Consider the following 9,760-nt stretch of genomic DNA (forward strand, 5'->3'; position numbering starts at 1 on the left):
CTCCAGCCTCTGGCCCCAGCCCCCAGCCTCCAGCCCCAGCCTCCAACCCCCAGTCTCTTGGCTCCAGCCTCCGGCCCCTCGCCCCTGGCCCCAGCCTCCGGCCCCCAACCTCTTGGCTTCAGCCCCCAGCCTCCAGGCCCCCACCCCCCTTCAGTAAGTGTTTCACACCACAGTGAGGTGGCGTGCTCACGGACTGAAGTACTGCACTCATGCACCGCTACTCCTTAGAGGGAACATTGCTTCCAGCCCCTAACAATCTATGAATATGTAAATGATACCAAAGACCACTGATATCATAATATGTTGTACATGAATGTCTGGATTCCCTATCCCAACATCTTTCTCAGGTATCCAGATATAGACAGGAGATCAGTGGGTCCCTAAGGAGCAGCTGATTATGAAGAAGTTATTTTTTAATATTGTACAGCATTTGCATAGAAATATTTTTTTTTCTGCAGGGCTAGCTGTAGGAGGAAAAAAATAAAAAAATGAGCTAAAATGGTAAAATACCAACAATTCAGTCATAATTTTTAATAGTTAAAGAAGGATGATTTAGTTATACCAATATATAGTTGCCCTGGTGTTGTCAGTAGACTACTTAAACCTAAAAAGATGTCTCACCCATATCTTGCCTTCCATAGAGGAGAAGGGATTCAAGTATGTGTTATCCATTTAGTAGTTTATATCACAAAATCCAAGGCTAATTTTACATCCTAGCTGTATTTTTAAGTAGACAGACTAAGACTGGATGAAACTTATCACACTTAGATGTGGTCCTTCCAGATATTTTAATAGAAAATGATGAGGAGGTTTTCATAGATCCTGCTTGTACTCTGTCTGGTTGGTAAATAAGTAGAAGACTTGTGTCTTTTGAGAAAGGAACATTTAATTTTGAACAATAAACATTCAACTTTATGAGGTGTTTTGTTTTGCTTTTGGTTTTTTAGGGATTTAAATAGAAAAAAGACCAAAAATATGTCCTTGACTTAAACGTTTTCCAGTCTTTGGAAGAATGCTTTGTCATTATTATTTTTACTATAAACTTAAAAACTAATAATTTAGATAGGATTTCTTAACCTTCATTCAGAATTTTGCATGGTTTTCCCCCCTCTAATTAGTCACCACCCATAAAGGATTTGGATGGCATTTTTCCAAACCAAATGGGCACCTGAAAAGCAAATGTCAAAGGGCACCTGAAATAATCCCAGATGGTTCAGCGTATTTTTTATGGGGAGATGACAGATAAACTAACTAATGAGATTAATTTCTTGAAATGTAGATTATGCCAAAGTAAATTAAATTACTCCATAATCCTGATCAGGAGGTATAGTCTCCTGAGTAGAAAGACCTTTAAAGAGGACTAGAGTATTCTTTTCATAATGTTTATTGTGAGAACTGATGGCTTTTCCCTTTTCTATTCTCATGAAAACCTCTGTCAAAAAGAAACAACTTTGGAATTGTAATGTGTTATATTTCTTGTAATTCTGGGTGCTTTGACTGTAAAAAAAATCTGACCTTTCCAATATTTTGATTTGATGGGCTGGTTATTTCTTCATCTAGTTACCATCCATTCTTTCCATGTTGCAAAAAAATGTAATTAAAAAGGATTTACATGTCTATTTATAATTTAATTTCAATTATGTTGGTCGTTAATGTTCCACTGTTTTACTAACACAACAAAAGTACTAATCTGTTTGTGAAGTTGCAGAAAATAAGTTCATTTTCTGGGTATTTGTTGTTATCAGTTACTCTAAAACAAAGCAGAATATGCTAAAATGTTTTTAGGGACAACAAATATTCATAAAAGAAGAAATTCACTCCAATGCAGAGAGCTAGTACTAGGCCTATGAACCACTTAAGACCTCAAAATAGCTGTTTGTGACAACTTAATGGAGTGTACACCCTAGCAACAGACTTTATTTCCTTGCTGAATAGTCCATCAAGAAATGTAATGTGTTCCCTCAGTATCTTTGAAGTGAGTTTTCAATGGCATTAAAGCTGGTTTTTATGATCTTTGTCATACATCTTTATAAAGTGATTGTGCAGAAACTATCAAACTCATTTTTAGGGCACATTTTCATAAGCTTAGCTTGCAGAATACTACTAAAATAATTCCTTAATGAAACATTATATTAAACTGTTTAGAAAACACCTTTGTTATGTACTTCTTTTCTGAATAAAACAACAAATTCTCTTTTTTCATACAGGTAATGTGGTCCCTATTTTTTTAATGTTTAAAATGTAGTGAATAATATTTGGTCTATAGCTATATTTTGAATTTCTGGGTAATAGGAAGTTATCAAATCTAGCTACTGGACAATCACAAAAATCAAAGCCAGCTTTAGGACTAAACCAGTTTTCTTAGCATGACAATACTTTTTGCAGATTTTTTAAAATAGATGTTTTCTGATATGCTCTGACATAAAACATGACTACAATCAGCAGTGCCTTTGTTATACAACAGATGTGCGCTCTCTATTTTCAGTCATTTTCTTGCTCCATTGACCAAAAGATGTTTTAACTGCTTGGGGTTGTTTTTTTTTTTGTGGGGGGGGAGGGAGAGTTGTTTTTCTTTCTAGTTGGCACTATGGAAACAGTACAGCTAAAGATGGAAGAGCTGACTTTTCTGGCCCACATCCTCAACACGCCAAACAAAAACTCCTTTATTAGTACTAGCTATCAGTGCTGGTAATGCTGCATGAACCTGAGAGTGCTTAGCTTAACATCTGTCCTGACTTGTGCTCGGAGGTCGGGGGGGGAGGATTTTCATTAGAACAGTCCCGTTTTAATTAGAACAGTTCCCAGCTAGCCACTCTAATTAAAAATGGCTCCCCATCATTTGTATTAAGCCTGTGCGTGTTTCAAAATGGCCATGGGATGTTTTATTTAAGCTCATTCAATGAGATTTAGATAAAGTGTCCCTGCAGCCAATTCGAAATGTGTGGGGGCCTAGAACACATGATGGTGAGGCAACAATGGAGCGTTTTAATTAGAAAATGAAACAGACTCAATCCAGTCTGCTCCAACGTGTTCTAATTAGAACATATGAATGAGCACATCTATAAGCACCAGATCAAACTAATCCATTTCATATAAAATGAGCAAATTTGACATGTAGATAACAAACATTGAGACTCACAAGGCCATTTTTGCAGTTATTATATAGAAAGACTCTTATGAGAGCAAAATTTCATCCTGAAGTCCCTAGTCCTTTTGAAAAGTACCACATAGAAAACAAGGCCCTTAATTTTATATCTCAACTGAGTGTTGACATGTTGACATGTGCTCTGTGATGGAACATTGATTCAATATTAACTCAAAGGGACAGCTACCACTTACCAAATCATCATTACTTGGTGTTACACCTAAAATTTGATTTTAAGGCCATCCATTGAATTACTAGCTGAGACAAGTTTCATTGGTTCCATTTATCTTGTATGATTTGACAGGGTTGTACGACGGGACAAATATCTACTCTGTTTTTTAAGAACTGCTTTTGTTAGATAGGTCATCAAAACACTTCTGTATTGTTGCTAGTGACTACTTCAAAACTGCTTTATTCTTGTTTAAAAAACAAATGAGCTTTGCCTCAATTGGTTTGGGTTTGTTTCCTGTTTCTAGGCTCATCTGTGGGATTCCATGAAGAGGTATTCTGTTGTAGGTTTGTGCAATTTACAATCTGCATGTCACCACTGAAGCAATCTCTTACTGAATGTGGACCATGAACATGCATTAATTTCTGAAACATTTCTGAGAAACTTCTACAGATAGGAATATTTCCATGGGAGGGAGCATCTGGCCTGCAAATAACCTAGTTCCCCTGCTTTCTGTCCATTCACCAGACCCGGAAAATCCCAATTTGGAGAAGCCATAGAGAGCTGTTGCTACTCTACTCCTCCTGGACTCCTGGTGGGGAAGCAAAGCAGCAGGGAAATACTCTGCACACCTTCCCTAAACCATAGTTTCTCAACCTGTGGTACGTGTACCCCTGGGGGTACACGAGACACAGGCAGGGGGTATGCAGGTAACCCAACACACTCTCTTTTTTGCCCTCTCTTCCTCTCTCCTCACCCTTTCCTCCTCTCAAAACGATGGCAAAAAATTTTGGTGCACTGCGCATTGTGTGGTGCTTTAAATTCCCCAGTAATAATTTGGTTCAGCCCTCCTAGCCTTGGCCAAAATCACCTCTAGCCCAGGTACATATTTGAGTTGTGCACCCCTGATGTAAAAGGTGGCAACACTACCCACACCAGATCAGACATCTGTCATATCATGGCCTTATATACACAGTCCTTCTTCCAACATATGGCACACATTAGTCTGTAAATATGAAATCCCTTCAAAAATTGAATGTTGGGGTACTTATTGAAATTTTCAGAAATTAGGGGGTACTTGCTACTTAAAAGTTTGAAAAACACTGCCATAAACCAGGGTAATGACTGGGGAGTGGTCATTATTAGTGACCATTACCAGTGGCCACCCTGGTCTAGAAGGGGAGAGAGGGAGCAGGTCAAAGCCCCCCCCCAACCTGAGATCAGTGTCTAAAGAGTAGATGGGAAGCTGCTCCTCCCCTCCCCTACTGGTCTAGAAGAGGAGCAGAAGCAGGAGCAGTGGAGCAATACCCCCTCATGCCTTCTCCAGAGTTACTCCAGTCTGGGGAAGACACAGGGAGCCTTTCCCCACTGTTTAACTCATTTTGAGACAAGGAGGCAGAGAGCAGCAGCTAGTCTCTGCACCTTCCCCAGATTCAGGGGAATTGGGGGAGCATTTCACCTGCTGCTCCATCCTCCCAGTTCCCGGGAGAAGTCAAGGGGCAAGGAAGTGTACAGGCAGTCCCTCCTACAAGAGCAATCTTCAGTAAGAGGAAGAACTTTTTCCTACAGAAGGCATTTTTCCTGCTGGAGAAACTTGATGAATGCCCATTACACTTGTGGTTTCTATCAGGAGAGCAGCAATTCTCCTGGTAGAAACACAACACCTGTACATGGCCATAGTGTTATTTTCCACTTTGCAGGTGATATATAGATCACTTGGCATTTACTCTCAATATTGATTCTGTACTTCTGTGTTAAAGAAGATTTAATTGGATTTAAAATTCTAGAAAAACTGCTTCTGCAGATGAACACAGAAAAAAAAGCTGTTAATTATGAAAGTGTATTTAAATGGGCTCTGAATCCAAGGGCTTTTTGCTGTGACATCAGATTTCTGTTCTCTAGACAGTTTTTGCCACAGCTATACAGTATATGCAGTGACTCTTGGGGTACATCTTCATGTGGCTGTCTGGTGACATTATTGTAGACAAAAGGTTTAGTGGAGCCAGTGCCAGGCAGCTCACTTGTAAAAGAAAAATGCACTGAGTAGGCTTTAAAGATTAAGCACCCAATTCCTGTATTTGCTATGTTCAGAGGGAATCTAAACTGATGTAATGTATGCCTACTTCTAATCCTCTTGATGTGAACATGATAACAGCTTAGAGGTCCTTAGACTGACTTACTGTCATTCTCATTTAGTAGAAAGTAACTCATCTCCCCTTTTGCTTGCTTACACATCTCTGAATCTTGCCCTGTGAAGCTAAGGGAGTCTGAGTCCGAGTCTTTTAGCACACATGCTAAAAGACAGAGTTGCAGCAGGAAAATAAGGTGGTAAAGGGCTTTGAAAGTTAAAGCTGATTACCCTCTCCTCCAGCTTACACCTTATCCTTGCTCTTTGACACACAAGTCACACTAACTTAGACAAGCTTCTGCTCACATCCTTATGTCAGTGGCATGCAGAAGCTTAAGGTAGGGGAAAAGGTTCAAGCAAAATATTTTAATTTAGCTTTGACGCTAAATGTTCTATATCATCAAGCATCTGTATATAACTTCATGTAATTCAACTAATACCAGTATTTATCAAGCATTCCTTTTTTTAATAGTAGAAAGGTTGGTTTTTTTGTCAGTGGATCTTTACTCTTGCTGTTTCTTGTAAAGAGAAAGATACTGGTGCCATTAGGCCTCTAGAAAAGTCTAGAATTACTCATCCCACTTGAAGAATGAATACAAGCCAACCAAGAAGTAAGAAAAATATGTTCCTTGTTTTGCCTAGACGATTTTCTAGTGAAGTCCTTAGCCATCTTTCTTGATGTTGAGGAAAACCTTTGTGGAATATGTTTGAATGTTAGAGTGGTACAGTTCCTGGTGAGTACCTAGCCTGGTATAGTTGAATGGGTTTTTAATGTCAACCTGAGAACTCAAAGACATCTGAAAACATGTAATTTGGGTCAAACTATCAACAAAGTCACCAAAAAGTAAAGAGAAAAAATGAAATATTGCTTCTAAAAAAGTAAATATTTTGTAAAGTGGGGTTCTGGATTACCAACTATACCACATGCTGCTAAGTGCCTACTACAGTATAATTGACAATTTTCTGACAGTAAGGTTTATTTTGCTCCTCAGTTTACACAAGTGTATTTGCTACTTAACTGGCTATGATAGACACCTTACCTCCTTGTGTTGATATATTTCCATTAAATTGCCCCTTGTTTGTGTAATGCTGTGTTGTTATAGCTTCCTTTACACTTCACAGTATCACATTTCAGATCTGCCTAAAAAGTACCTCAGGCCTAAAATTATTTTCTATGCAACAAGCCATCAGCAATATTTCTTGTTGCATATATCTGTAGCAAAGAATTGTTCCCATTGAAATAAATGGGAAAAGTCATCATAAAAAAGATTTATATCCAGTAACCCATTTTTCATATTTATTCCTAACATTTTATCCGTTTACTATGATCTTTTTTACTTTTTAGAAATAGCTAGTCATCTTTGAGAACAAATAGTGCTATTTACTTCAGTCTTCAGAGGAAACCAATATTTTAGTGGGTGCAGTGTTCAGAACAATATGGAGAACCAGTGCTCTATGTATTCCTAACAGAAGAAATACATCTTCAGTAAATAACTCCCCAATTAAATCATGGGGTATAATAAGATGAGATTTTTATTTTCCTCTTTGTGATTCATGAGCATCCGGTCCTATTTGAGTGGAGTAGGGGGACAAACCTATTTATTGCTTTACAAATATCTTGTTCTTTGTGTGATAAAAATGTATAGTTACAAATATATTTTATTTTGTCTATTTTATTTTCCAACTCATTGATTTTTATTTATTCAAATATATTTTATTTCACTGAATCCTATTAAAGCTACCTTAAAAGGACATGGGGGCCATGTCCACATGAGCGTGGCTATTTGGTTCCCTGGGGGCAATTAACAGTGGCGCACCTTGTGCCACCACTAGTTGTCCCCAGGACATACCTGTGCCATGAGCCCTCTGGCATGTGGCAGGTTACCCTGGGTGGGGTAGGGGAGGCTGGGGAAGGGGAGGCTGGGGACAGCACTGGGCTGGCCCCTGCTGCCTTACCTATGGTCTTGGGGGGCTCCTGGGGCTGCAGCAGTGGCAATCCTGCCACTCAGAGCCTGTCTGGTTGCTGAAACATGGTGCCAGGAGGCCTGGATCCACTGTTGAGCATTGCTGCTCTACTTTTTTTTCCATGTATGCTGTTCTGCTTTTTTTGTTTGTTTTTGCTTTTTTTTTGATGCCTTGTACATCAAGGGGATCAACCCCCCTGTGCTGCTCCTTTGCCGTGCAGAGAACAGGTGAATGTGCAGGTATATGGTGCCTCAGACATGTCTGCAGTGCCACATATGGCCACGCTCATCTGGACACAGCCAAGGAGCAGTTATGCATTCAAAGGGCAAATAAAAACTTCCAAGGAATAACTTTAAAAGGGAAGAAAAATATTGACTGAAAAACAGGTATTTCTGACTACACTATGCAACATACTTTTTATTTCAAATGAGAAAGAATTGAAAATTAAAGTGTTTTAAATATATCTGGCTAGCCCTCAAGCCAGCAGAAGTATTTCTGAGTCTTACAACCATTATAGACTGATAATGTAACTAGGCTTGTTTGGGGTTATTACTCTGATAGGACCTGAATGAACCGAAGTCAAAACACACTTTAAGCAGCCTTTTTAACTGTTGACTACAGTGAAAGCCAGGGGAGATTTGACTACAGTGGAGTCAATGAACAAAACACAAGGATTAGATTGACTGGCATGTTCTTTCATGGACCCATTCTCAACAACAGCAACAACAAATCCACGCCCACAGTTTCTTTTCATGTAACTAGTGTGATTAGTAAAGATTTTAGAATAATACTTTCTTTCACTAACTTCACTTTGTGCTATTATGTTTTACACATTGCTAACATTCACCAGTATAGTCTTCTGTTGAATCTGGCAGCAGGTGAAATATGATCAGTTTGACATATTTCTTTGTGATGGACCTTATTAACACATAACTGTAGTATGATACAGCAAATCTGGGCAAAAGTAATTAAAAAAATCCTAATAGATTTTATGTACAGTTTAAGATATTACTCTGTATCTTTGCAATAAATTTAAAAGTTGAAGTGCCTGAGTTTTGCAGAAAGTTAACTGTGTCTGATGGAAGAAAGAAAATATAGGAAAAAAAAATTATTAGAGTATTGCAGGAAAAGGTTGACCAACTTGGGGATGAAGGTTTGTCAATCACAGAATGTCTTAATGAGGAGTAATATGAAGAAAGGGAATCTGGGTTTGTTGTTAGGCACACAACTGTGAGACAGCCCCCTGAGATGATTACTAAGTAATAGATATTCTAAATTTTCACTACAAGTTATTGTTTTACTTGCACTACATCTATTACCTACATCTATTTTCTACTACCTAGTCTTGTAATTTAATTAAAAGAAAATGAAGGGAAACATACAGAGATAAGTTAAATAAGCTTCTGAAATTATAACTGCTACATAAATCACAAAAACTCTACACCTCCCCTTTGTACACCTCATTATTTCATGGACTTTTTAAAAATTAATGTTGGTATTTAACACAGAAGAGAACCTCCTTGAATATTGGTGAAGTCAGGGAGTTTATTCCTTAAACTTGTGAACAGAGCAATTATTCAAGTTCAACACTTGGAAAACATCTGAGGTGAAGAAAAATCAGAGTCTTCAACCTTGTGTCATGTTGCATGAAGTTAACTGCATTGTATGGCATAAAACAATAAAATGATCCTGATAAAATCTGACATTAAGCCTTACTGAGGTATAATCGGATGTGTTTGTCATGCTGTACATAAATTTAATGGAACAATGTCTGTTTAGAATCAGGTAAAGTTTGATTGTTTGAGGTGTACATTGTGCTGGGTGATACATGAAAGAAGAATTTAGTTACCACAGCATTTTGAGTGGTGTAAACACACAAGTTTGCTATAAATCAGTCTTAAAACAATGCCTACATTTTTCAGGAGTTCATAGATTTCATAGACATTAGGGCTGAAAGGGACCTCGGAAGACCATCGAGTCCAGCCCCCCACCCAAAGGGCAAGAAGTCAGCTGGAGTCATAGGATCCCAGCAAGATAAGCATCCAATTTGCTCTTGAAGGTGTTCGATGTAGGTGCTTGAACCACCTTTGATGGCAGGCTGTTCCAGACCTTGGGGGCTCGGACAGTAAAACATTTTTTCCTTATGTCCAGCCTGAAATGGTCTTGTAGTAATTTATGACCATTCAACCTTGTCATCCCTTGGGGCGCTCTGGTGAACAAACGTTCCCCCAGATACTGGTGGTCACCCCGATAAGCTTATAGGTGGCCATCAGATCACCCCTAAGCCTGTGCTTTTCCAGGCTAAAGAGCCCCATGGCTCTCAGCCTGTCGTCATAAGGTCTGCTTTCCTGAC

This window comes from Gavialis gangeticus, unplaced genomic scaffold (genome assembly GCF_001723915.1).
Source record: "Gavialis gangeticus isolate Ggan-Ray unplaced genomic scaffold, GavGan_comp1, whole genome shotgun sequence".
In the NCBI taxonomy this organism is placed as follows: domain Eukaryota; kingdom Metazoa; phylum Chordata; order Crocodylia; family Gavialidae; genus Gavialis; species Gavialis gangeticus.